Source organism: Ursus arctos, unplaced genomic scaffold, assembly GCF_023065955.2.
Source record: "Ursus arctos isolate Adak ecotype North America unplaced genomic scaffold, UrsArc2.0 scaffold_29, whole genome shotgun sequence".
In the NCBI taxonomy this organism is placed as follows: domain Eukaryota; kingdom Metazoa; phylum Chordata; class Mammalia; order Carnivora; family Ursidae; genus Ursus; species Ursus arctos.
Window position 1 is genome coordinate 33972106 of NW_026622974.1, and position 24332 is coordinate 33996437.

Here is a 24332-nt window from a genome sequence, read left to right on the forward strand (position 1 = left end):
GTATAGCAAAAATCTTAATATAAAAAAAAAACTCATTTGCTCAGTAATTTCCAATAATAGTTCATTGTAGTGGCAACCCCCTAAAAAACACACCCACATCCTAACCCCCAGAACCTGTGAATAGGACTTTTTTTTGAAAAAGGACATTTGCAGATGTAATTAAGTTAAAGATCTGTAGATGAGATCATTCTGGATTATCTAGGTCACCCTGAATGCAATGACAAGTGTCCTTGTAAGAGACAGAGGAGAGGCACAGGAGAGAAGAGGAGAAGGCCATGTGAAGATGCAGGCAGAGCCTGTCACAAGATGAGGAATGCTTCCCACAGGAAGTGCAGTCCTGCCAGCACCTTGATTTCAGACTTCTGGCTGCCAGAACTGTGGGAGAATAAACTTCTGTTGTTTTAAGCCACCAAGTTTGCAAAAAGTTGTTACTTAAGCCCTAGGAAACTAATACAAGGGAATACTCACTTTTAAAAAAAAAACAGTGATAAAACATAAATGAAGAAATGAAAATGAGAAAAAGGAGACTGAAAGAAGATATATCGAAATGGTGATACTGATTATATTTGGGTGAAATGATCATAGGAGATTTCTATATATTATTTCTGAAATGTTCTTTTCCATATTTTCCCAATTCTCAATGAGCATAAATAACTTTAATAATCAGGAAAAAAATAGTAAATGGGATAAAACATAACACTGAGGTAATTTTTTTAAAGATTTATTTATTTATTTGAGAGAGAGAGCAAGACCATGCAAGTGGGGGGAGGGGCAGAGGAAAAGGGAGAACAGAATCTCCGACAGACTCCTGCTGAGCGTGGAGCCCAGCATAGGGCTCAGTCTCAGAACCCTGAGACCACGACCTGAGCCAGACGCTTAACTAAGACACCCAGGGGCCCCAACACTGAGGTAATTTTTAAAAAGAACATTGTTCTATAATCCATTACTAATGTTTCACTATGCTTTTTCTTTACGTTCTCTTCTAAACTTTGTCTTTATAATTAAATAAGATATTTATTGTCAGTCCAATGAAAATAAGAAATATTCCTCAAAATTTCTCTAGTATAAAACTCTGGAAAGACTTAGTTCTGTATGTTTTCTTTTAAAAAAAATTTAAAGATTTTTATTTATTTACTTGAGAGAGTGTGCGCAAGTGAGAGGGCACAAGCAGGGGGAGCAGCAGAGGGAAAGGGAGAAGCATGCTTCTGGCTGAGCAAGGAGCCCAATGGGGGGCTCGATCCCAGGACCCTGGAATTAGGACCTAAGCCGAAAGCAGACGCTTAATTGACTGAGCCACCCAAGTGCCCCTAAAATGTGTTTCTTAATTCATCCCCATAATCCTTCTTGAGCCTCCTTTTGTTCATCTCCTCCTAAGGTATTCCTTATAAATACACTGTTAAAGTCATTTTAATAAGGTTTAGGCATACTCTATCAAAATCAAGGGCTTATTGCTAGAAAGACTGCATGCAGCTTGTCATGATCCACGCATTTGAATAGTTCATCTTCTTCATAATTTTTTATTTTATAATAAATTATAATATTTATTATAAAATTTATATTTATATATAAATATAATGTATTTATTTAATAAATAAATTTATTAAAATAATTAAAATAAAAATAAATTTTTAAGAAATTTATAATATTTATTATAAAATCATAATAATTTTATAATAAAGATTATTATATTTTTAATTAATAGAGTATTTTAAATTAATCTATTTTAGATCAGTTTTAGATTTACAGAAAAATTATCAGAGGGCACAGAAAGTTCCTACACATCCCCTCGCACCCCAACCAGTTCTCCCTATTATTAACATCTTGCATTCGTGCTGGACATTTGTTACAACTGATGAGCCGGTACTCACACTGATAAATTATTATTAATGATATAATTTACAATAGGACTCACCCTTGGTATTGTATATTTTGTGGATTCTGACAAATGTGACATATATCTATCATGACAATATGACACAGAATATTTTTTACCTCCCTAAAAATCCCCTAAAATCCTCATATTCATCCCTCCCTACCTGCAAAAACCCCTAGCAACCACTGATCTTTTCTACTGTTTTCAGTTTTGCCTTTTCCAGAATGTCATACAGTCGGAATCATACAGTATGAATATGTAGCCTTTTCAGATTGGCTTCTGTCACTTAGTAACATGCATTTAAGGTGCCTCTCCACCTTTTCATGGCTTGACAGCTCATTTCCTGATAGTGATGAATAATATTCCATTGTACCTCACAGCTTCTTAAATTAGATACATTTGGAGAACACTTGTAAACAGCTCTGTTGCTACATATGACACTTCCTGACCTCTACATGTTTACATAGTAGTGTCTAGTTCATTAGGCAATAGACACTTTGCCCAAGAAGGCAAACTCACTACAGTCCTAAGGGAGAAGTGTGGCCGTTGCACTAATGTCTAAATGAATTAGTCTCACCTAGATTGTTAAATCATCTCTGTTCTTTGAGAGACCAGTTTGCTCTTTATTCATTCAATAGGGGGGAAAAATAAAGACCTAAAAGAATCCTTCTGAAGGACTCCTTGCTAAAGCGGAAAATAAATGTGGGGCGGGGGGGGGGGGGTTATTTCTTGAGATTCAGAAACTAATTTTTTTTTCTCATTATATTGTCATTTGCTAGGAGTCCACTTCAAGAGATTTGGCATATGCTACAATTCCCCATGCTTCCTTCACAAAATAAATTTTGCCTAGAAGGATTTATCAATACTTTTCACACTGTGAAATATGTAGGGGCTTTTAAAAATATAACTGATTTGTTGAAATCTACTCTTGCCTTTTTATTATCATTGTGCTTTGCTTTATTATCATCTCAGGCTTTGCTTTTACTGTCTTGTTTAATTTAAATGTTCTTGAATGACATGGTTCTATATAATGCAATTTCTCCACTTATTCTTTAGTAATTTTTTCATCCTCCTCCACCTTTTTTCCATGATGTTTCTATAATGTTGGTTACTTAAACCTGACAAGCATCTAATGATTCATGCAGTAAAAAATTTATTGGTGTTGAGCAAAGACAAGCACAGAATCCGTAATGCAGGTAAGGGCCAAAGAAGCATTCCATGTACATAACCTTTTTGAAACCATTCCTACCCCATCCTCACTTCCCAAATGAGTTTTAACTTTCAGATAATTCTCCATGGAGCATCATAATAGCAGTTTTAAAACTTCAACATCACTGGGGCGCCTGGGTGGCACAGCGGTTAAGCGTCTGCCTTTGGCTTAGGGCGTGATCCTGGCGTTACAGGATCGAGCCCCACATCAGGCTCCTCCGCTATGAGCCTGCTTCTTCCTCTCCCACTCCCCCTGCTTGTGTTCCCTCTCTCGCTGGCTGTCTCTATCTCTGTCGAATAAATAAATAAAATCTTTAAAAAAAAAAAAAACTTCAGTATCACTTAAACTGCATCTCTTCACAAGTGCTGAAATATAAAAGTTCTAACAATGCTGTTTCATGGAGAATCTCAAAAAAATAAGGAACACATTTAGCAGGACAGTGATTTCTAGCAATCAGACCAAACAGGGCTCACTAATTTGGACATAATAAATGATTGAACTTTATTTCATAGTCACTGATAACTGAGGTTTCAGAATTTAGGATTTTATATAGATACATTCTCATTTAAATTCAAAGTGCTACACTATTTGAGCCTGTGAATCTTTTCATTCACAGATTATGCAACATATGGAAACATACATAAGAAAACCTCTACTACAGTCCTATTCTACTACTCCTGTGCTTTCTACAAATGCCTGTTATCTGACACTCTTGTCAGGTGTTTAAAGGCAACTAAGCAAAAACTATAAAAGTACAGGCAGTCCAGCAGTTATACAAGATACTAAATTACACGGAACTCCAGTTATTAGGGCCTGATCTGCTTGGATCCCTAATTCAGGGGCTTGCATAAAAGATAGATGGATGGTTTGGTGACCAGATCGGGAATGGCTGCAAATATGAAGCCAGAAGTAGGGGACGGAGAAGCAAAATCAGGGTAAAGGGAGAGGTGAGAATCAAATTAAGTTAAATCTTCAGTAGCAAAGACATCTGGCAATAGGGGGAAAGAAAGGAAGAATAAAAAACATAAAACTAAAGCTGCAGAAGTAAACTGGATAAACAGGAAAGGTCAACAGTTCAAGTGTGGTGTGTTTGTGTAGGAAGTGAGTGGATGGAGATGTTCATGGTGTTACTTCTATGATGAGGTGTGAATCCAGGCGGCTGTGAATACTCCAAACACCCCAATCTAGCCTATGACATATCTGAAATATTCAAAACCCCAAGTTATCTAGATTCTCTTATCAGTAGTGGTTCCAGATCTTATGTATAGGAAAGGGTTAGGGGTAGCAATTTGGTTGGAAGAGAAAACCAAAGGATTTATCATGAAAATATGTTTTTATGTAAGTGGCATTATTTTCCCTTAAATGTAATTTACAGAAAAATAAATATAACAAACTTTAATAAAGAGGCTCTATTCATTTTATATAATATTTAAAAATACTTACAGATCATATTAAAATATTTTATTACGAGATTGCAGCACTTCAAGATGCTTTTAGCTGCAAGTTACAGAACATTTTGCTTAAATGTTACCGAGTAAAGACTTCATCTTAAAAAATAAGAATTCAGGAGACAAGCAATTCTAAATTTGGTACAACAACTCAATAGTATCATCTGCTCTGCTATCCTGAGAGTATTGCATTTTTGTCCTTGGGTATGTTACCCCATGATCTCAAGATCTCTCCTGAAGCTCAAGCACCACATCCTCACACAACAACATTCCAGCCAGGAAGGAAAGGAATTTCTAAGGCTCTGAATTTTTTTTTTTTTTTTTTTTACTTATAAGAAAATCTGCCCAAAGAGCCATTGGCCAACTTCCTTTTTGTATCGCATTGACCAGATCTGGGTCATATCTACACTTAGATCAATCAGAAGCAAAGTGGAATAGAACTGCCAAGACTGGCTTGAACTGATGGTGAATCATGCCTTGGGGTGTCTGAAGGGCTTACCTTACCTAGAATCCTAGAGTCAGGATTGTCATCTGTTACCTAAACACAGTTGTGAAGCCATCAGCAGACAAGAAACATGTAAAAACCAAAGCTCCTCACCAGCACATTCCTGGGTGCCATCACTCTCTGCTGTATCAATGACAAATCCTGGCTTCAGCCATAGGTCTGTGCATTTTTATTCAACCTAGAAAAATGAAAAAAAAAATGTAAAAATTATTCTGGTCTCTAGGCATTCAAAGGTGGCAATATATTTTAGATGCTTTCAGATCATAGCTAAAGAACGTACAGTTAATATACAGTTGATAAGTAATTACAAGTTACACTTGGCCAAAGACGTAAGTCTAGAGTCATGACCAGACAAACCTCTCAGATTTTTACTTAGGAAAATGATTATTCCATGGTATGATTTCAGAGGCAACAGTAACATTCACCACCTCCCTTCTTCTGTGTGGACTTTTTAGTATCTGGACTTGTACTTTTAGAAGTTTGTTTCTCAGACCAAGACTGTCACTCATGTTAAAATGTAAGTGTTCGGGGATGGATAATTATTTAAACTCTACATTATTATACAGCAGTGTGAACTAATATTGAGCTTTCTCCTGAGAACTAATTTTGGTAAGTAGAAGAGAGAGGTTCTATGATGAAGGTCAGAGGTGACAAGTTGGAAGGGAATTGGTAGGGGACAGGAGACACACGTTAGAGGAATCAAACATCCACGCCGCAAGAACAAAAGCCAACTTCATACTATAAGTCTTTTGAGTCTTTGTGTATTTTTATTAGAAAATGAGAATTGCAGTATCCACTCTAGCCTAGAAAAAGAAAATTAATTTTGTTCTTTTGGATTCTTCTGTTTTCTCTTGATTCTGATAATAGTAAAATTTTTTGAAGAGCATCCCCCCCTTTTTTTCTTGCATGAGCTTTCCTAAAACTGCTCTACAATTTAGATATGGCTCCAAACCTGTCAAAAATAAGACTCTAGCTATAAATTACACACTAATAATATAATATGATGAGGTAAGGCATTGAGGTGGCCATTTTCAGCATGCAGAAGGATTTGGAAAGGAGTCCAATTATTAAGTCTGAAAATTATCTTCTGGTTAGGTCTTAGATCACTCAAACCTACAATTTTCTCTTTAGTTAATTTTGATAAGAGACTAATAATCTCTGACTCTAAATTTTAACTTATACCTACACTAATATAAACTTCAAAATAATATAAAACCTAGAAATTCAAGTTGAAAATAAAATGCGCAGTCACTTCATTTAGGAGCAACTATGTTAAACTAGTTATTTGAAATTTTAATAAATTTATTAGAAGATAAATTTGTGTAACTGATTTTAACACATGTCCTCAATGTGTTTAGGCTTTTCAGGGACTTCCCCAGTTTTAACACTGACACCCTACATCCCAGGAAATCAGGACAGTTGGTCACACCACCTCTACAGGATACAACAATACTAGGAAACCAAAAGATTGCTGTAACTTCATTGATTAGATACTAATCCATCTAAGTAACATCTGTGTCAGCATGTTGGATAATACAGGGCATATTTCAATTCATACTTCTCATATTAGAACCCAACAAGTTCTTATAAAGCCCCTGAATCAACATAATCATATTTTTCTATTCTGTTACATATAAGAAAATTATGATGATTCACAGAATACCATGTGTATAGATTTCTTAGAGTTACCTGGAACGAAAGTGCTCTGTTTTAGTGCCCAAGACAAGAAAACTATTGTTGCCATTTGAATTTTCTAAGAATGCTGAAAGAAACTTATGCTCAGATTTGTGAAGCCAAGAGGAAAAATATAATTGTGTAATGGTCTAGTGAATCAAGGTAACCATGGACAGCCATACTGGTAGAGCAAGCAGAGCTTACTTTGTGGTAGGTAGCTGAATGATTCTCATTGCCCATACAAACCGCTTGGAATTCAAAACATAATCTTCATAACAGTCCTACAAGTCATGCATTATTATCCCCTGTGGCTCAGTGAAGTTAAGTAACTTGGCTAAATTCATCCAGCTAATACACAGTACAACTAGGCTTACACACAGATCTGTCTGTCCAGATAGCCCATGGTCTTTCTGTCCAGCACAGAGGGGTCTTCTGAGGAAAAAACACCATTTAACATATACAGTACAAATCTATAATATATGTACAAACACGATGGCCATCAGCTCCTTCTGTATAAAAACTCATCGGCTGAACAGTACATGGATGAACCTACATTTTTAGTATGAGCGTGTTGCTGCTGTGATAGTTCTTACTGTTCTTGTTGGTTAGTTGAGTAGAACAGGAGTTTCTCTGTGGAAAGAGCTCTGTGAAGAAAAAAGAGCATTCTGGAGAGTTAACTGCTAGAACAGCAGCAGTAGACCCACACACTTTGCTCTTGAAGTTGTTCTCTGCACTCAGGTTGCTTCTCGCACTTTCTTGGAAAAGGAAGGACATGCTCTGCTATCTGGCATGGAGCACACAGAAAAATCACTCCAGTCTCAGAAGCAGTGGTGGCCACTGGCCCATTTTGTACCGGCACAAATATTTCCTCTTTTTTCCCTAATTTGGAGAAGTGATGGATCTACTGAGGGAGTCCAGGTGGCTCCCAGCAAAGCACAGTGATTAAGGTAATGGTTTCTGGAGCCAGATGACCAGAGTTCAAATCCCAGCTGGACCACTTGATCAAGTTACTTCATCTCGGAGCCTTAGTTTCCTCAGCTATAAGACAGCAATGATCAATTCCCCGAGTTGTTGTGCAATTACCTGAATATGGACAAAATTTAGCATATAATAAGTTCTTTGTTAGTTTTAGCTACTATTGTTCTCCAGTCAAGGGCATATGGCATTCATAAAAAGCCATTTACTGAGCCCCACAATGCACAGTGCTTACGTTAGGCACCAGAGCTACAACAGGTTCCAGACATGATCCTGATATTTAAGACTGTTATAAACCAATTAAGAAGCCAAGAAACGTAAGTAAAAAAAAAAAAAAAAGATAAACAACAATAGAAGTAGGGCCAGCTACTGTGCTAAGTGCCTTGATTGCTTACAGATATTAGATAGACATTATTATTCACATATGAAAAGCCTGAGGCCCAAAAAGGTCTCCCTTGCTCTTAAACACTATGCATCCCACCTGATTACAAAGGACTGTGAACTCAGTTTCTTCAGTCCCAACATCCCCTTAAGTTGAAAGAGTAAGTACAAAAATCTTGGAGATCTTAACTGAGAACAGGAAGTGCCTGAGCAAACGGGAAGAGCCTGGGGAAGCTGACTCAAGGTCACACACCAGGATCACACTGGCCTTTCTATTTTATTAGTGCTGGCTCACCTCAAGCTCAGGTTCCTGCTCCACAGTCATCCTCCTGTATTCACAGTCCAAACTTGAGGGACCCTATGTGCTCTCCTTTTAATGCCGCCATCACTCACTCAATTCTTTGAGAACTGTCTCCATTTCCCTCAAATTGCTGAGGAGTGGGATGGGGATTCCCTACCATTCCCTCCCCAATCTCCTCCAGCCTTCACAGCTCCTGGAAGCCAGCTCATAGATCCTATGTCTTTCAATTGTTAAATGCCACTCAGTTTAGGATTAAACAGAATAACAAAGAATGAACAAGAGTAAGTAAACAAATATGAGAATCTTAGGAAGTTCCTGTAAATCACGGTCCCTGATTGATATATGTTGACTTCTTTTCATGAAGTTAATGAGGAGGTCTTGAGTGTTTGATTCCCTTCTTCAGACCCACAGAAGGGAGTTGGTCAAACTTCTGCTCGCTCACTTCGCTAGACATTCTTTTAAATGAAGGAACCAACCAATCGACAGACTATTGTTGGTGGTAAAAAACAGAACAAACCAACTCTATCTGAGATGGAAGCAAACTCATTCGGAAGGCTTTGAATGAGTCTCAGAAAAGTTATTCTCCTTCACAAATGTCCTCCATGGACAAATAGAGGCAATAACTGCTCCTAACAAAATAGATACATCACAAATAAATTTTTTTTAAAAAAGCAGGCCACAGAAACCTGAAAGAGCTGAATGTTAGGAAGCTGCATATATCGGACATGGTCTTCAAATCTGAAGCACAAAGCATCAATCAATATTAATTTTGATAACCCATAAGGCCACCAAAACCACTGAAAAAAATTAAAATCAGTCTAGATTTGTACAGCTGATGTCTCTACAGGGTGAATTTTGTGAATAGCTTCACTTTCCTATTTGATTTGAATATATTACTTTTTTTATACTCATTTGTGTTTCCAATAGGATTAAGGAAGCTCAAACTGCATAGATGGATGGAGACCAAAAGCTAAATCTCATAATGATTGTTATTCTGTCGAGCTTAGGAGGCAGAGGGAGAGAAGAATGGCTTCTCAGACCTGAAACAATCATATTTCTGAGAATGATCACTCTAAACACTTAGAAAGATGTGTTTTTGTGGGAAATAGATTAATAAACAGTTTCATTTTCATTCAAAGTAAAATCTCAAACAATTACTACTTAAAAAAAAGAACTGTACTTAAAATGACATGCATTTTATTTTACTAAAGTATAGGACATTAAGCAAAGGTTTGGTTGCCTTGGCGACAAATTGTTGTTACAGATGATGCACATCTCAAAAAAAGGAGATATAAAATGCTTTCAATATATTATGCACATTATAGAAAAATGGAGAAATTAAAAATAAACTGGACCAAACATCTATACCTATACTGTTTAAAGACATACCCTAACTTCAGCAAAGGATCGCTTATGCTACTTTATATTTCCTGAGTTTCTAAAGACCTTTGTTAACTGTCTTGCAATTCACTGTCAACCACAAAGATTTTAAGGAAAGTTTTATAATTTCAGTGATTGCCTGTATGTGTTTTTTTCCTAATTCAATGCCCCACCATTGTATTCCTATTTGCCCAAATGACTTACTAATAAGGAACTAGCGAAATATTATCAACATGTCTATTATTGCCACTCCATAGATGATAAAAATACAAATCTAGAATACGAAGAAAGTAAATGTCTTTCCTTTCATATTTTATCAGAGTCCTTTTAATCAAAAAGGAGGTTTTGAAGGCCAATCTTCTAAAATGTACTCTTCTTAACATATTGATAAACAGCTTACTAAAGAAAAAGAATAAATTTTGAAAATCCTATATGAGAAAGAATAAACTGGTTCATAATTCACATATTATCACAGACTAGGAAAAGGCCATTGAGATGAAAAGAAACTTCACTGGGTAGGACAGTCAAGGAAGAGATTAATGGCAAATATGCAGGTGAGAGTCTTGTCTCTACCTTGAACTTCGTCTCTTGATTACTAACTATTCGGGTAAATTAACATAAATAATAAATACCTGTTCAATTTTTAAGTGTCACCTAAAGAAAACTGCCATCAACATTCTGGTGTATTTCCTTCTTAATTCACTTCTGTGAATTTTTACATACTTAATAAGTGTTTCCTGATGGTACAGCACACTCATAAACATCTTTAAAGACTGCAAAGCATGTTCAACATGTTGAGGTTACTACAATTTACTTTTCCACTCCTTTACCTCAGAACATTTATGTCTTTAATAAATGTTGCTAATACACATGAACCTTCTGTCAACATCTTTGTGATGTAGATGGAGGAGAAAAGAGTCAGAGAAAGGAGCAATTACTACACTAAAAATAATTCTAGCATGTAATGTATGATATGTATTTAAGATCTCATTTTTGTATTGTAATATATAATATAATATGTTTATATATAAATGTTTATACTACTTTCTATTCTATTTTATAAATAAGGGGGAAGAAAACAGAGTGAAACTTAAACATGCTGATTTGTAAGAGTATCAGGCTCTACATCTGGGAGATGATTGATTTTTATGTAACATTAAAATTAGCAAGTTTAATTTTTGAATTTTCAGCAGGGTCAAGTAAAAAACTTTGTAATAACATTTAAAAATGTGCACATAAAAAGATCAACCAGAAAAAAATGGGATGTAGGCATATATTCAGGTTGAATAAAATTATATTTTAAAAATTCCTACAAGTTTTAAAAAACCACATAGAAGTATATCAAAATCTGAGTAATGATCATCTTTCAATGTTTGAGATACAGGTAATACTTCCTCATGCTCTTCTTTTTTACTTTTTCTAATATTTTATAATCCACGTGAATTAGTTTTGTAATGGAGAAAAACATATTCTATACTTCATTAAAATAAAGAAGCATACATGGCTTTGATTCCTGTCTGTCTGTTCTCTAGCTGTGAACTGGACAAATCATTTGATCTCCCTAATCCTCATATGTAACATCTGTAAAGATAATTAATGTCTGTTGTGCTTACCTGATGCATTTTTGTAAGAATTAAATAAAAATGCCTATGGAAGTACTATATAAATCTCACTATTCCCTACAAATATATGATATCATTTGATCAATGGTTTAACTAGAGGGCTAGATAAAGAGATGGGAGGAAAGATAACCAGTTCCTTTCCTCCTTAGCAGCTATCCAGTATAACTTAGCAAGCTACACGTAAAGGACGCTGAGTAGGGACAAAAGAATGGGGGTTGAAGTGGGGAAAGAGGAACTATAGAAATTAAAGAAAAAACTGCTTGCAGACCTTTCATAATTATCACTGAAATCAAAATTCCCTCACTGCTGTGTCATACACCCCGAGGGCCATTATGATCAGATGCTAAGAGTACCCCAGACTGCCAGATGTTCCTCTTACCTGATTAAATGATGAAAAAAGACAATTGTTAAGTAGTCTCCTAATTTAGCCTTACCTTATTTCCTGTATTGCTTTATTATACCATACCAAAATAAGTACTTCATCAAAATCAGTTGGCAATGGTATAATCTATTCTACCTTAAAACACATAGATTTTTTTGACATTTGACCCTCCTGACAGAATACGTGCTCTATAAATAAAAACAAAACTTATAAAAATTAATGTTGCACAATCTGGAAACATGAATTACTGTTTTTTTTTTATTAAGTAAGCTCAAGTAGATCACTTAACACATTTAAATGTGTTGAGGTATATTGATACCTCAAAAATCGGATTTTATACTGGACACCAAAATCCCACTAGTTTAGCCAGTGATTAAAAGTACTTGCCTGTATTAAGAAGCTGGGTCACACCCCATTATCAAAAGCCATCATTTATTTTCAATTATAACTTAAAAGCCCATTTTGATTTGGCTTCTGTAGTGCATTCGTTTTATAGAAAAGACACCACCTTGATATTACAGACTATAACTTGATATTACCAAAGGTTCTGTGGCCTGGAGAGTAAACCCTCTGGTCTGACTCCTGTCCTCAGGCCCACATCCCAACTGAGCTGATTTCAACAGGGGAAGTAGAGATTACATGGATATCCAGGGTCTCACTATGGCTATTAGTTAACTTCTCTGGGGCTTAGTTTCCTCATCTGCAGATAGAAATATTTGAATAGATCGGTTTTCCCAGAGTATATTCTGGAACACATGGGTCCCACAAGATGCTCCACAAAAGATGGGTGAGGGGGGAGTGGACTGAGGGGACTGTTAATATGGTGAACTTGAGAAATGTTGTACCTTGTACTTGCTGGTAGAGAGTCACAGTGTGGATTGGCCAAGGAGGTATTTTGTAATTCATCCTAAATCACTGTTTTCATGGTTCACTTAGGCATGCAAGCACTTTGTTGTTTTAGGGGGGAGGTGGAGATGGTAAGAAACCCATAATGCTGGAACACACTTTGAGAAACCAGGTTTTATAATTTTTTGCAACCTTTCTAGCACTGGAATTTTCTGATGCTATGTTGATCTATGAAAAAGTAGTAAGATGTACCCTAATTATAAGACCATTACATCAGAAAATTTCACAATGTGAGCTATGTTAGAAAATTTACAATATGAAAAACAAAAGACTAATAAAATTCCCTATTGAACACGATTAATGCCAAATACCCATTTTTCCTTATATTTTACACCAAAAAGAGTTGTCTAATAGCAACATAAAGGAAAGTGAAAAATGGAATAGATATTATTAACACTGAAGATTGCTTTCATATCCAAAATAAGGAGTCTTTATACAATGGCATCCTTTTTTTCCCTGTGCATAGAACATCTTTATCATTTGTATAACACATAAAAGGAAGAGCAGGAAAAATATCTTTAAATTGATGCTTCCAATTTTTAGACACCTGTGGTTTTAAGGTTGATGTATATTTAGTAGATGGGTGGACAGTGCAAAGTAAATTATATAGAAAACAGAACAAATCAAAAGGAACCCAAAGCACGTCCATTCCCCAGCACTTAGAGAAGCTGGAAAGAGAAATGGTGTGGAGGCACCTTAGAGACTACGGTCAAAGGAAATCATAGTAAAACTACTTTTCAGTTACATTCCAATTAGCCTCTACCCCATCTTGATGTCACTGAGGACATGCACTTGATTTGAGGGCTGGCTAATGGCTTGCTAACAGGGCAAGAGGAAAAGAAAATGCAGTGCCGAGATCCTGGGTTTCATTTTGTCCTCAAATATTTTTTTTTCTAAAATTAACCTTAAAATTTGCCTTCGGCTAGATGAATCTGAGTCCAGTCCTGGCTCTGGTCACTTCACAGATTTATTAGTTTGGGCAAATCTTTTGATGTTTCTGAGCCTATTTCTCTTATCTGTCAAATTAAGATGATAGTAATGTAACTCAAACATAGTGTAAAGACCAGAAATAGTAAGCTAAAGTGCCCACCATAGTAACTGCTCAACAGAGGCCATGACGATCATTAGACTTATACCCTATAAGCAGGTATGAACTAGGCACAATGGGCAATGGTGGATTCTGTGGTTCAGTTCTGCTCCCACGCCATTCTACATAAAAATACTCCACATGCAGATGTCCAGTGTTCTCATGCCCACCAGCCCTGCCCCCTGCTTGGCCAGTATGGTATGTTATGGTAAAATAGTTGAAAGTCATCGAGCATTGACTGTGCGCTAGGTGCTACGCTCAGCCTATCACATGCATTAGCTCACTGACTCCCCACAACAACCTGCTAGGTTGAAACTGTAACAAATTATAAACCTGGGAAATGAAGATGGTAATAGCACTGCCCAAGCTCATCCTGGCACCAGAGCTGGCACTAACCTGAAGCCTTTCTGACTCAGCGTCACACAGCTCTTCATCACACACAGTACTAGTACTTGTATCCCTATCCATCCTGATGGTGTGGTTCTCTTCTGGTCTAGACAAGAAGTTCCCAGTCTTTCCCTGAATAGGTTCTCTTTAAAGATAAAAACTATGTAGACCTCTATTATATCCCTCACCAGTGATACTTGTGCTGTTAATTTCCTTTGGGACAATGCATAAGGGTAAATGCTACCTTGATTGCTGATATACTTTCATATAAATAGGCATGTTATTAGGCACGATAGTATTCTCATATACATTAGAAAAATAGATTTGCTATTATGTGAAAGAAAACTGTTTAAATCTGCACTTCACCCACTGGCTTCACTATCTAGCGCTTTCTTAGTCCTGCCCAAACTAACATTTGACCCACGAGCTCTTCTTTTAGATGTGTGGGTTAACCTATATTCTCTATTACTCTACATTTAACAGAGCTATAACACCTTCATTCTTGCAGAAATGCAAAATTTAGATATTCTTTCATTTATTCTACATATATTCATACATAAACTCATAATGCATATACTTACTATATGTCAGCTACCACAATACAATAGTGAGCAAAATTTTAATGTCTGCCCTCATAGACTTTGTAGTCTATAGACCCACATGGATAAAGAAGCCAACCATAAATTAAAAAACATTTTAGAAAAGTCTAAAAGGCGGTAAAAGTTCCTTAAGAGGCCAGAAGAAGGTATCTAATTCAAATTACCAAGAAAAGGCTCCAGGATGGACTGATGTCTAAATTATGGCAAGAAGAATGGCAGGAAACAGTCAAATGAAGGTACCAATTAGAAATGAGTAAGATGTGGATGAGAGAAGGGATGGTGGATTAGGAAATTGAAGAAGTTTAGTGTATGGTAAAGGTAGAATGTGAGGGACAGGGTCCTAAAATGAGGCTGGGGTCTGAGGCACAAGCCTTAATGGACCCTGTTAAGGAGTCCAAATATGTGGCCTGACTGGCATGAGAAAGAAATATTATACCTCGTCAAATTGCCCCATAGAGATGCAAATCTCATCTGTCTTGTGCAGAGTCAGCCCCGTGTTAACTCTTATAAATCCAAATTCTGCTGCTGCATAATACCTGATTACCTTTACCAGTCTGATGCATTCATTCATACCCAGGCGGCTATGAGTATTGGTGGCTGACAGTTCACAGATGCTCCCCTCCGCCAGAAAATTGTCCTGGGTTGGTGGAAGCCACTTCACCCAGGAAGGATATGTGCCACCTAATAAAGGCTCTCTCCTTTGACCAAGATTTCATCAGACTCCTCTGAACTCTCTGCTCCATTAGACTGGACTTTCAGATTCCATATGTTCTTGTAGAATCCAGTTTGAGTAAGAATTCTGCTCAGTCAGTCTGATGAAATCCACCACACTTGGTACTGACCACTCCCTATCTGATCAAATTCTCATTCCCTACCCTTGACATTTTGCTGTCCTGCCCTGTCATCATTAAGAATTCTGTTGAGTCAGTCCAGCAAGAATCCTCTGTATCCCTTAGTAATTTTCCACCAAATGACTGCCTCCTTGCTCCTTGGTTATAAATTCCCAATTGTCCTTGTTGGAGTTGAGTCCTATTTCTCTGCCCTACCACAAAACCCCATTGCACCAGCTTCCCTTGAATAAAGTCTGCCTTGTCATCTTTAACAAGTGTCATGGATAATTTCTTTCTTTAACAACCCCACGACTGAAGGGTCAACTCTTCAGTGCAGAGAAAGGTCCAAAGCCTCCCCTATGCAACAGACCAAGCCTAGACTTGACCTCAGACCATACCTTCCCTTGTCTCTTTCTCCTTTCTTACTCTGCTTCAGTCTGTCCTGTAAAGGTTTTCCTGAAGAGCACTCTTTCCATAAATCGAGTACAACTGAATCCCTGTTTCTAAGACTAAGGCATGCCACAAAAATGAAAGAAAAACTTTATGAGGTGAAATGCATATAAATGATATTAAACCAAGGAAAGTTATCTTTGGATAGATGACTCAGCAAGCAGTTATTCAGACTGTAATGCAGACTCTTGGAACAGCACCGTTACTCAGGAAACCCAGTCCAGAAGACAAAAGAACTATTTTTAAATTACTCAAGTCATTAATGCGAAATCTTCTGAATATTGAACAGGAACTATGTAGACCACAGTAACCCTTCAGAAAGTCCTCCTTTCTTCAATCCACTCTCCTGACACCAAAATTTCTCTCCAACCTCTCTCTTTAAAGATTCCCTAGTTCCTTCTACTTCAATTCTATCACCAGTGGCCTTTCGTGTCCTCCTCATTTCTTCCTGATTGTATATAACTAAAGTGTAAAAATTCCCCTACCACACACCCTCAGGGTTAAGTAGAACCAGGTGTTGGGTGAGGGGGGAATAAAATGTTGGAAATAGGCATATATTCATAATTTCAGTTTCATTGTCAAGTGGTCCACACATTTTCTGATTGTTTATATGAGGATTGAATCCTTAATGTCTTCTCTACCATTCTTTCTATTTTGTTTCTTAGCAAGTGTGCTCTATCAATAAAGCAGAAGCACAGTTAAATCCTTGTAAGAAAAATGTGGGGGGGGGGCACCTCATAAAATGGGTTAAAACTAAGATGACTAATATGTGCTCCTTCTCTCTCTCTTCATACATCTCTTGAAGCAAAATACTTATTATTATTAATGGGGGGGGTGGTTCTTGAGTAACAAGAGAGACATTCCTTAAAGAGGATGAAGTGGGGCAGCAAAAATATAAGAAGATCAAGAATTGTCTTCCTCAAAGAAAATGATTAAAAATATCCACCTTCCAACCAATGTGGCAGTTTTGAGATTGTGAAAATGCTTAGCACTCATCCCTGGAAGCCCCACCACAGCATTCAGATGTCCATGGATGATCCTTCCAGATGTGCTGTCAGGACCTATCTGTAGTTTGCTAAAGTGAACCACCAGAACTAAGAAAAGTCATTAAAATCTTAGCCTTGGAAATGTATCTTTGAAATTCTTCCTTGAGTTGGTAGTGGCAGCAGCAGCAACAGCAGAGCCCCATTTACTGCAACGTGTCAACACAGGCCTGTTACTCTGAATGTACAGCACTGTGTACAGCAGAGCTTGGCTTGCCAGAGCCTTCAGGAAGCCCATTTTCTGTCATGTGGGTTGCTTTTCTATTTTATTAGATGCAAACTAAGGAAAATCCCCTTTTTTATGGCTTCAAGAATACTGTGTGCATATTTCAGGTGTCTGATTTATATGTTTTTCTAACCAACTCCAAAAAGAAAATATGATCGTAGGTATTTTTTTTAAGGGTTGCAATGCCAGATTTTATTCCAAGGAGTTGAAGCAATGGATGTCTAAGGCCGCCTCACCTTTCAGTCTATTTAGTCAGAATGAGATCAATTCTCCCATGCGGTTGTGAGTTCCTTGAACAAAGTCTCTGTCTTATTCAATGTTGTATTCCAAGTACCTACCATATAATCTAATTAGTGCTTAATAATTTTGAGCTGAATTTCTTCCATCCACATAGTAATAGTGTAAAAAGCTTCTCTTGCATATCTGGGAATTACTCTGATAAACTGATGCCTAAGAATGTATATTTACATTTATATCCTTTCATTAAATATATTACTATCAGATGAGACCTTATATTCTCAGTTGTATGAGGAAAAACTACATATTATATTTCCTCAATATTTCCTCTCAATGCCAATATTTTGCACAAAAAAATATATTTCTACCAGATAAACTCAAGCTATTGATGACTAGGGCTAACATACAGTTCAATATCAACATTACATATTATTTATATTCTATTGTATTCCCTTTGATTTCATAATTATGAATTTGGGATTAAAGGATGACGACAGAATTACTTCAGAAGAGTTCTAACCTCAGTTAGTAAGTATTGTTGAACTTTTGTTTATCCCCTGACTATTTTCTGCTATCTCAACACATTTTGGTGGCCAACATGGCATCCTATTGAAAAATAAACTGGGAGGGAGGTAATAAATTGCAAGTGATATAATTGCAAGCTCAACCTAACAATTTAGGTGTGCCCTGATAAGCAGACTTGGATTCTCTTCATGAAACTTGAGCTGACTCTGCTTAAAATCTAATACCCTGGAGGAGAGCAAAGGAGTATTCGGCAAGATGACGCCAGAACTCACATGCTGAAAAGACTATTTCACGTTAAAAACAATCAAGACATTAAGAGACTCTTAACTATAAGAAACAAAATGAGGGTTTCTGGAGGGATGGTGGGAGGGTGGGATAACTGGGTGATAGGCATTAAGGAGGGCACTTGATGTAATGAGCACCGGGTGTTATATGCAACTGATGACTCACTAAATTTCTCCCCGAAACTAATAATACACTATATGTTAACTAAAGTGAATTTAAATAAAAAAAATTTTTAAATAATGAAAAACCTAATTGGTATGTCTTCAAGATATTTCATGATAGGAACTCTCCCAGAACACACACATTTGATAAATTTATGATGGTATTAAGAAGGACTATTTTACTGGTATTACTGGACATTTTAAAGAATTTAATGGCTTAAAATAAAAGTCTGGTGAAGGCAATTAACACACACAACTTTGGAAATCTCTTGGGCAATATAATGTTCAATTCTATGTAGAATTCTCAGTGACTCTTTCAAAGATATTCTTTATTGAATAAAGGTAATCTTGATTGAAGTCAATTTTAACATTTCACTGATGAAAGCTACCTAGTCACTAGGACTGTATTGTCATTTGTTCCATGGGAGTTAAAGGCAAAATCTCTAATAGAAAGCCTGCCAAAATATGCAAATAAAAATCTCTGGCCATAGGGGTCAACAGAATACTGGTGAAGCAGGCTCAGTTCTGACAAAACAAGTCCTGCACAGGCTGAGATGCATCAAATCACTGGACATGGAGTTCAGTGTTTCTAAAAGGTAGTGTTGGGGTGCCTGGGTGGCTCCGTTGAGCACCAGACTTAATTTTGGCTTGGGTTATGATCTCAGGGTCGTGAGATGGAGCCCTGCATTAGGCTCAGCCCAGGGAGTCCCCTTGAAATTCCCTCTCTCTCTCTCCATCTGTCCCTCCCTCCTCTGCTCACTCGCACTCTCTATCAATCAATCAATCAATCAATCAATCAATCAATCTTTAAAAGGAAGTGCTTCCTTAAGAGCATGTTTGATTTAAAATACCTTCTGTTAAAGACCAGAAACTACTGCACTACCACTTGGTAACAGGTAACTTTGATTCTTCACATAAAGGAGCTAAGATATGTCAGAAAGGCCAAGATAAATTGCTTTAATATTCTGCAACATCCACATAAATGACCATGAGTATGAAAAAAAGTCAAAGACATGCTCAATAAAAATTTTAAAATTAAAAATAAAATAAGATCCTTTACTGTAGTCGCTGGACCATGATAGTTGATAGAGGCTAAAGTCTGTGTAGTGAATGTACCATAGGGACCCTTCATGGAGAAGATTTCAAGTTAAATGCTACAAGAGCCTACTGAATAAGACAAGGTTTGTACTAATTTGAATCAAGTCCATCAGATAGCTGAAAAAATAGACATTATTTTTAGATTTCCTAAATTATTTCAGGACCTAGCCTGTAACATATAAAGCATTGGTAAATACTAATTTAGTTGAATTGAAGTCTCTTTGAGGCCATTATCGATCCAGCTATTAGATTTATTCAGCCAAAATCTAGACAGTTACCTTTGCATTGTGGGAAAAAAACTGAAAAGTCACTAAAGTGTTTAATCACAGCATCATATGACCACTTGCACATATAGGGTGAACTAGACAAGTTTTGCCAGTGTTAAATTCTAACGGAAGGTAAGGCTTCATGGAGTCTACATGTGGTTGTGAAAAAAGCATTTGAGAAATTTTAGTGGCTAGAAGGTTATTCTGATGGCTTGGAATTTGGTTAATAATAAAGATTTCAAAATTAAGTAGCACTTTACATGTATCACTTTGTGTTTAAACATGAAAATATATGGTATTGGTCAAGAACCTGCATTGATTCTGCAGGTCCATTCTGGCGGAAGAACTTTACAAATGCCATAGACTTTTTTTTTCCCCAAACCATCTCGAAGTGTTCCTAGTTCCAGTATTTTTTTTTTTTCTGACAATAGGTCTAGATTTACTTCCCTGAGGTTGGAATCTGGCCACATGTGTCTCCTGCCATCACCATGCCTCATCAGCCCCAGGAAAATGCTCACACTGAAAGAATGAAGTAGAATATTCTGGATATGTCCAGGCAGACAGAATTTGCCAGGTTTATCATTTCCTAAAATGGTATTCCATGTTCACTGTTGGGAGTCATTCCTACTGATGAACTAGGGAAGCAATATATCTTGGCTTGCATCTCCAATTGTAATTACATGGCAAACAAAAATAGATTCTAGTTGCTGTTCAGTCTGTTTTACTCCTCATTTGATTTTTGCCAAAAGATTTTCCTCTCTGGCATATGAAGTCAGTTCTCTTGTACTCTCAACTTCTGTCCAAAGAAGCCCACTCACAGGCAGTATTACTGAGCAATTTTAAGTTTGTTAAAGATATCACAGTAGAAATGAAAGAGGCGATTCATATACACACATTTCATGGCAAACAACTCTTAAGTTTCCCTCTTTTCCAAAGACTCCATTGCTTTAACAGCAGCTGCACTCAACCTCTCTGCTGGCCCTCTCCTTAACTACACCATACAATTCAACTATGTCCACACACCCTCATATTCCACTAACCTCCATGCAGGGATGGAAGGAAGGAAGGAAGGAAGGAAGGAAGGAAGGAAGGAAGGAAGGAAGGAAGGAAGGAAGGAAACAATTCATGCATGAAGGCAACAAAATCCAGCAGAAGGTAGCAGAGAAAGGAAGCTCGGTCAAGACTCCTGGGAAAACAACAGCACTAGCTTCAATCAGGCATCTCCATGGTATGGTACCACTCACTCTGTTCAGCAGATCAAAACAGTTACTCCAAACCTAACAGACTCTCTCCGAGAAGTACTATTTTGCAGGAGCGTAGATTCTCTTCACCCTGTTTCTGTAGAAACTAGGCACCTGGACCAGTATGATTTCCTACCACAGTAACTGAGATCTAGAACCTGTGCCTTTAAATTTCAGGGACTAGATGGGCACTGTAGTCAAAATGTGAGGTTAACTTTCCTATGCAGATGAAGGAGTAGACCCACTGGATTAAAGTCATCTGGGTCTAGATCTCATGAGTTCCAATGGAAAGGGAGACATCTTCCCTCTCTGACAAATAGCTACTAACAGGATCTCAACTGATATCAAACAAATGCTTAAGAGTTTTCATCTAAGTTTGGCTAATAATGGGGGGGTAGATTTAGGAGAATTATAAATAATTACACTTGTCAGGAGTGATTTACTTTTGTTTATTTTGCATTCCTAATAGTGATTTGCTCTTTTGAAGCATTTCTAATATACTAATAGCTGCATTTCTAATATGATTAGCTCAAAATAATAATTGCTTCAGTGAAGGATTTATGTTGAAAACCCGTATATTCCTTGCTTGTTTATTGCTAAGCCAATAGGGAAAGATATAACATTTATTAGCTAATGGGACATTTGTCTTCTGAAAAAAGTCTTCTTTTTAGGAAGTTTGGTTGGTCTTAATAACTGGAATATAGACCACAAAAAGCAAATATATTTGACCTCAGCCAAGAAAACAGGCACAGTTCTGCATCTGCAGGAATTGTCAGATACAACTGGACACAATTCTATGCAAGCACATTATAGAGATATTTCAAGTTCCATTAAAAAAAATGATACTATAATGTGAAGTTTCTTGAAAAAAAATTCTGTCCTCTTCTTAGCAGCTCACATATATATAAATTCAAAATCAAAATATTCTCTTACATAAGTCTAATAGATTTGTGACGGTAAGAAAAGACCGTGGTGAGATTGTTAATTAGTTAAGAATCATTGGAATGACGTATGTACTGTAAAAGTAGACAAGCAACTTGCCTTTTAGCACTATGACTCATTTTGATTGTAATTGCTTTTACAGGACTTCTACCCTTTCCCCAACCTTTATTTTATTAGCACAAAGACAACAAAATTCAGCGGAAGATAGCAGAAAAACGTAGCTCTGTTAACATTAATTTCTCGGGGAGGTTCTGCCTTAGAATATAACTGGCTATAGATTTCAGAGTATCAGAAAATGTAGAATTGTGTCCTCTGATTGGCCCCACCCTGCCCCCACTTACAAACCCAGGGCCCTATATGAATTCATTCCAGTTTGAAACAGTCATGCCGTGTATTAATCTTTCCTCCTAGAAAACAGAAAGCTAAGCAACAACAAAATGCTTGCTATTAATTACCATTTTATAATTAATCCTAAACTGGCAAAGCCAACTAATCTTTAAATAAATCAAACTGTACAACTAAGGGAATAATATACAAAGTGGGGGAAAATTTCATTCTATCCAAATGTGTGAGAACTTTCCATAATGTTATTAAAGAAGGAAAGAATGAGCATATACTTTTATATCAGTCCTTAGTCATATGCTATGTTTGGAGAGACATATATCAACATGGGGAATATCTTAGTATATCTATGACCAAATCATGACCTTGATTTCAACTGTGTTCTCAGCATAAACCTAATGCCTGGAATTGAATTAATGGGCTAACCATGAAATGCTAGATTTGAACATAACTGGCATTTTCTAGCTAAAATTAGCTATATTTTGAGTTTAATGATACCATATGTGTTTTGTTTTCCAAATTTTCATAAGTAGAATCTTTCCTTAGTATCGTTTTTTTGTTTTGTTTTGTTTTTTTTGTTTTTAAGTTTCCCTAAGTGGTCTTTGTCTGTTATCCTGATCCATGGACAGGTGAAAAGTCAGTCCCACTGCCCTACATTTTTTTCCTTACTTTGGTACCAAGCTAATTCAAGTCCATTAGTACATACTAAGGAGCCAATGTGTCAGGGAATTAATATCAGAGAGATAGGCAATTAGAAAGGAGTGTAATTTGGCATCCACTGGTAGTATTTACATTTAGGTTCACAAGGTCACAGATTATGTTATTTCTGAATCATGTTACTTTGCTGAATACTGTATTCAAAGATAACAACAGCAACAAGAAAATAAACCCCTTCCTCCTAGAACACATATGAGCAGCTTTTTAAGAAATCACCATTTACTTCAGTTATTTCATTTCATCTTAATTTGGTTTTGAACTCTTGGCTTCATAGTAAAATCCCATCATCAATGTCGCAAGATGTAGAAGAGACTGCTCTCACATGCCCGGTCCTGTCAGCGTCCCACCTAACTGGGCTCAGTCCCTGCACTGCGGGCCCATTTCCTGGCTATAGCTATAGCTCCTAGGACATGAGTTCTCACTGTGAATGAGCTGAAATGCAGACTAAATACAAATTAGATTCTTCCTGTAAATGTGTGTATTGTACAGGAATCACTTCTGGTAACATTGTCAGTGCAGGATTTAATTGTTGGAGAGCTTTTCTCTTCTATCTGCCAAACCTCTTTTTTTTTTTTTTCCTATGTTCTTTGAATAACAAGGTACATGAGCCTGGTAACACATGAACAATACTAAACTGGATTTTGAAAGACAGTCTATATGAAACAGAATTCATATGTCTGATTTATTATACATTCAACTGATTCTTCACATAATAAATCAACAGACTTACAGAGAAACTTCGGGCTTCACAATTTTACTTGACAATGTGGAAGATACAGAATGAATCTAAAACATCACCCCTGTTTGCAAGAAGATCACAATCTCTTTGAAAGAAAGAATAACACAATAAGCAGCAAAACTGTTGAAGATATTGTATTAGTAAAGCTACCTTGGGAGTGCTCTCTTTAATATGGGATACCTAAAGGATATCTCAAACCTAGCAAAACCAAAGCTGAAATCCTGTTCTTAGTCTCCAAAATCTATTATCCCATAGTCTTCCCCTTCTAAGTTAATGGCAAATCCATCCTTCCATTTGGAGTCATTCTTGATTGTTCTCCTTTTTTCATATATCACATCCAGCCCAAAAGCAAATCTTGGTAGATGTCCTGATAGAATATATCCAGGATTTAGCCACTTCTGACCACCCTCACTGCTAGCCCAAGCCACCACCATTTCTCATCCAGATTATAGTTATAATCTCCTAACAAGTATCTCCTCTTCCTTCTTGCCCACTCTACA

The 24332-nt window shown here is 36.8% G+C and overlaps 1 long non-coding RNA gene across 2 annotated transcripts in view; it reads right to left on the reverse strand.

Annotated features, from left to right (window-relative positions):
* Positions 1-24332, reverse strand: part of LOC123001477 (uncharacterized) — a 427451-nt gene that overhangs the window by 361662 nt on the left and 41457 nt on the right. For both annotated transcript variants that reach the window (XR_008956189.1, XR_008956190.1), the window contains exon 2: positions 5130-5214. This is a non-coding gene — a long non-coding RNA (uncharacterized LOC123001477). The remainder of the gene's footprint in view (positions 1-5129; positions 5215-24332) is intronic.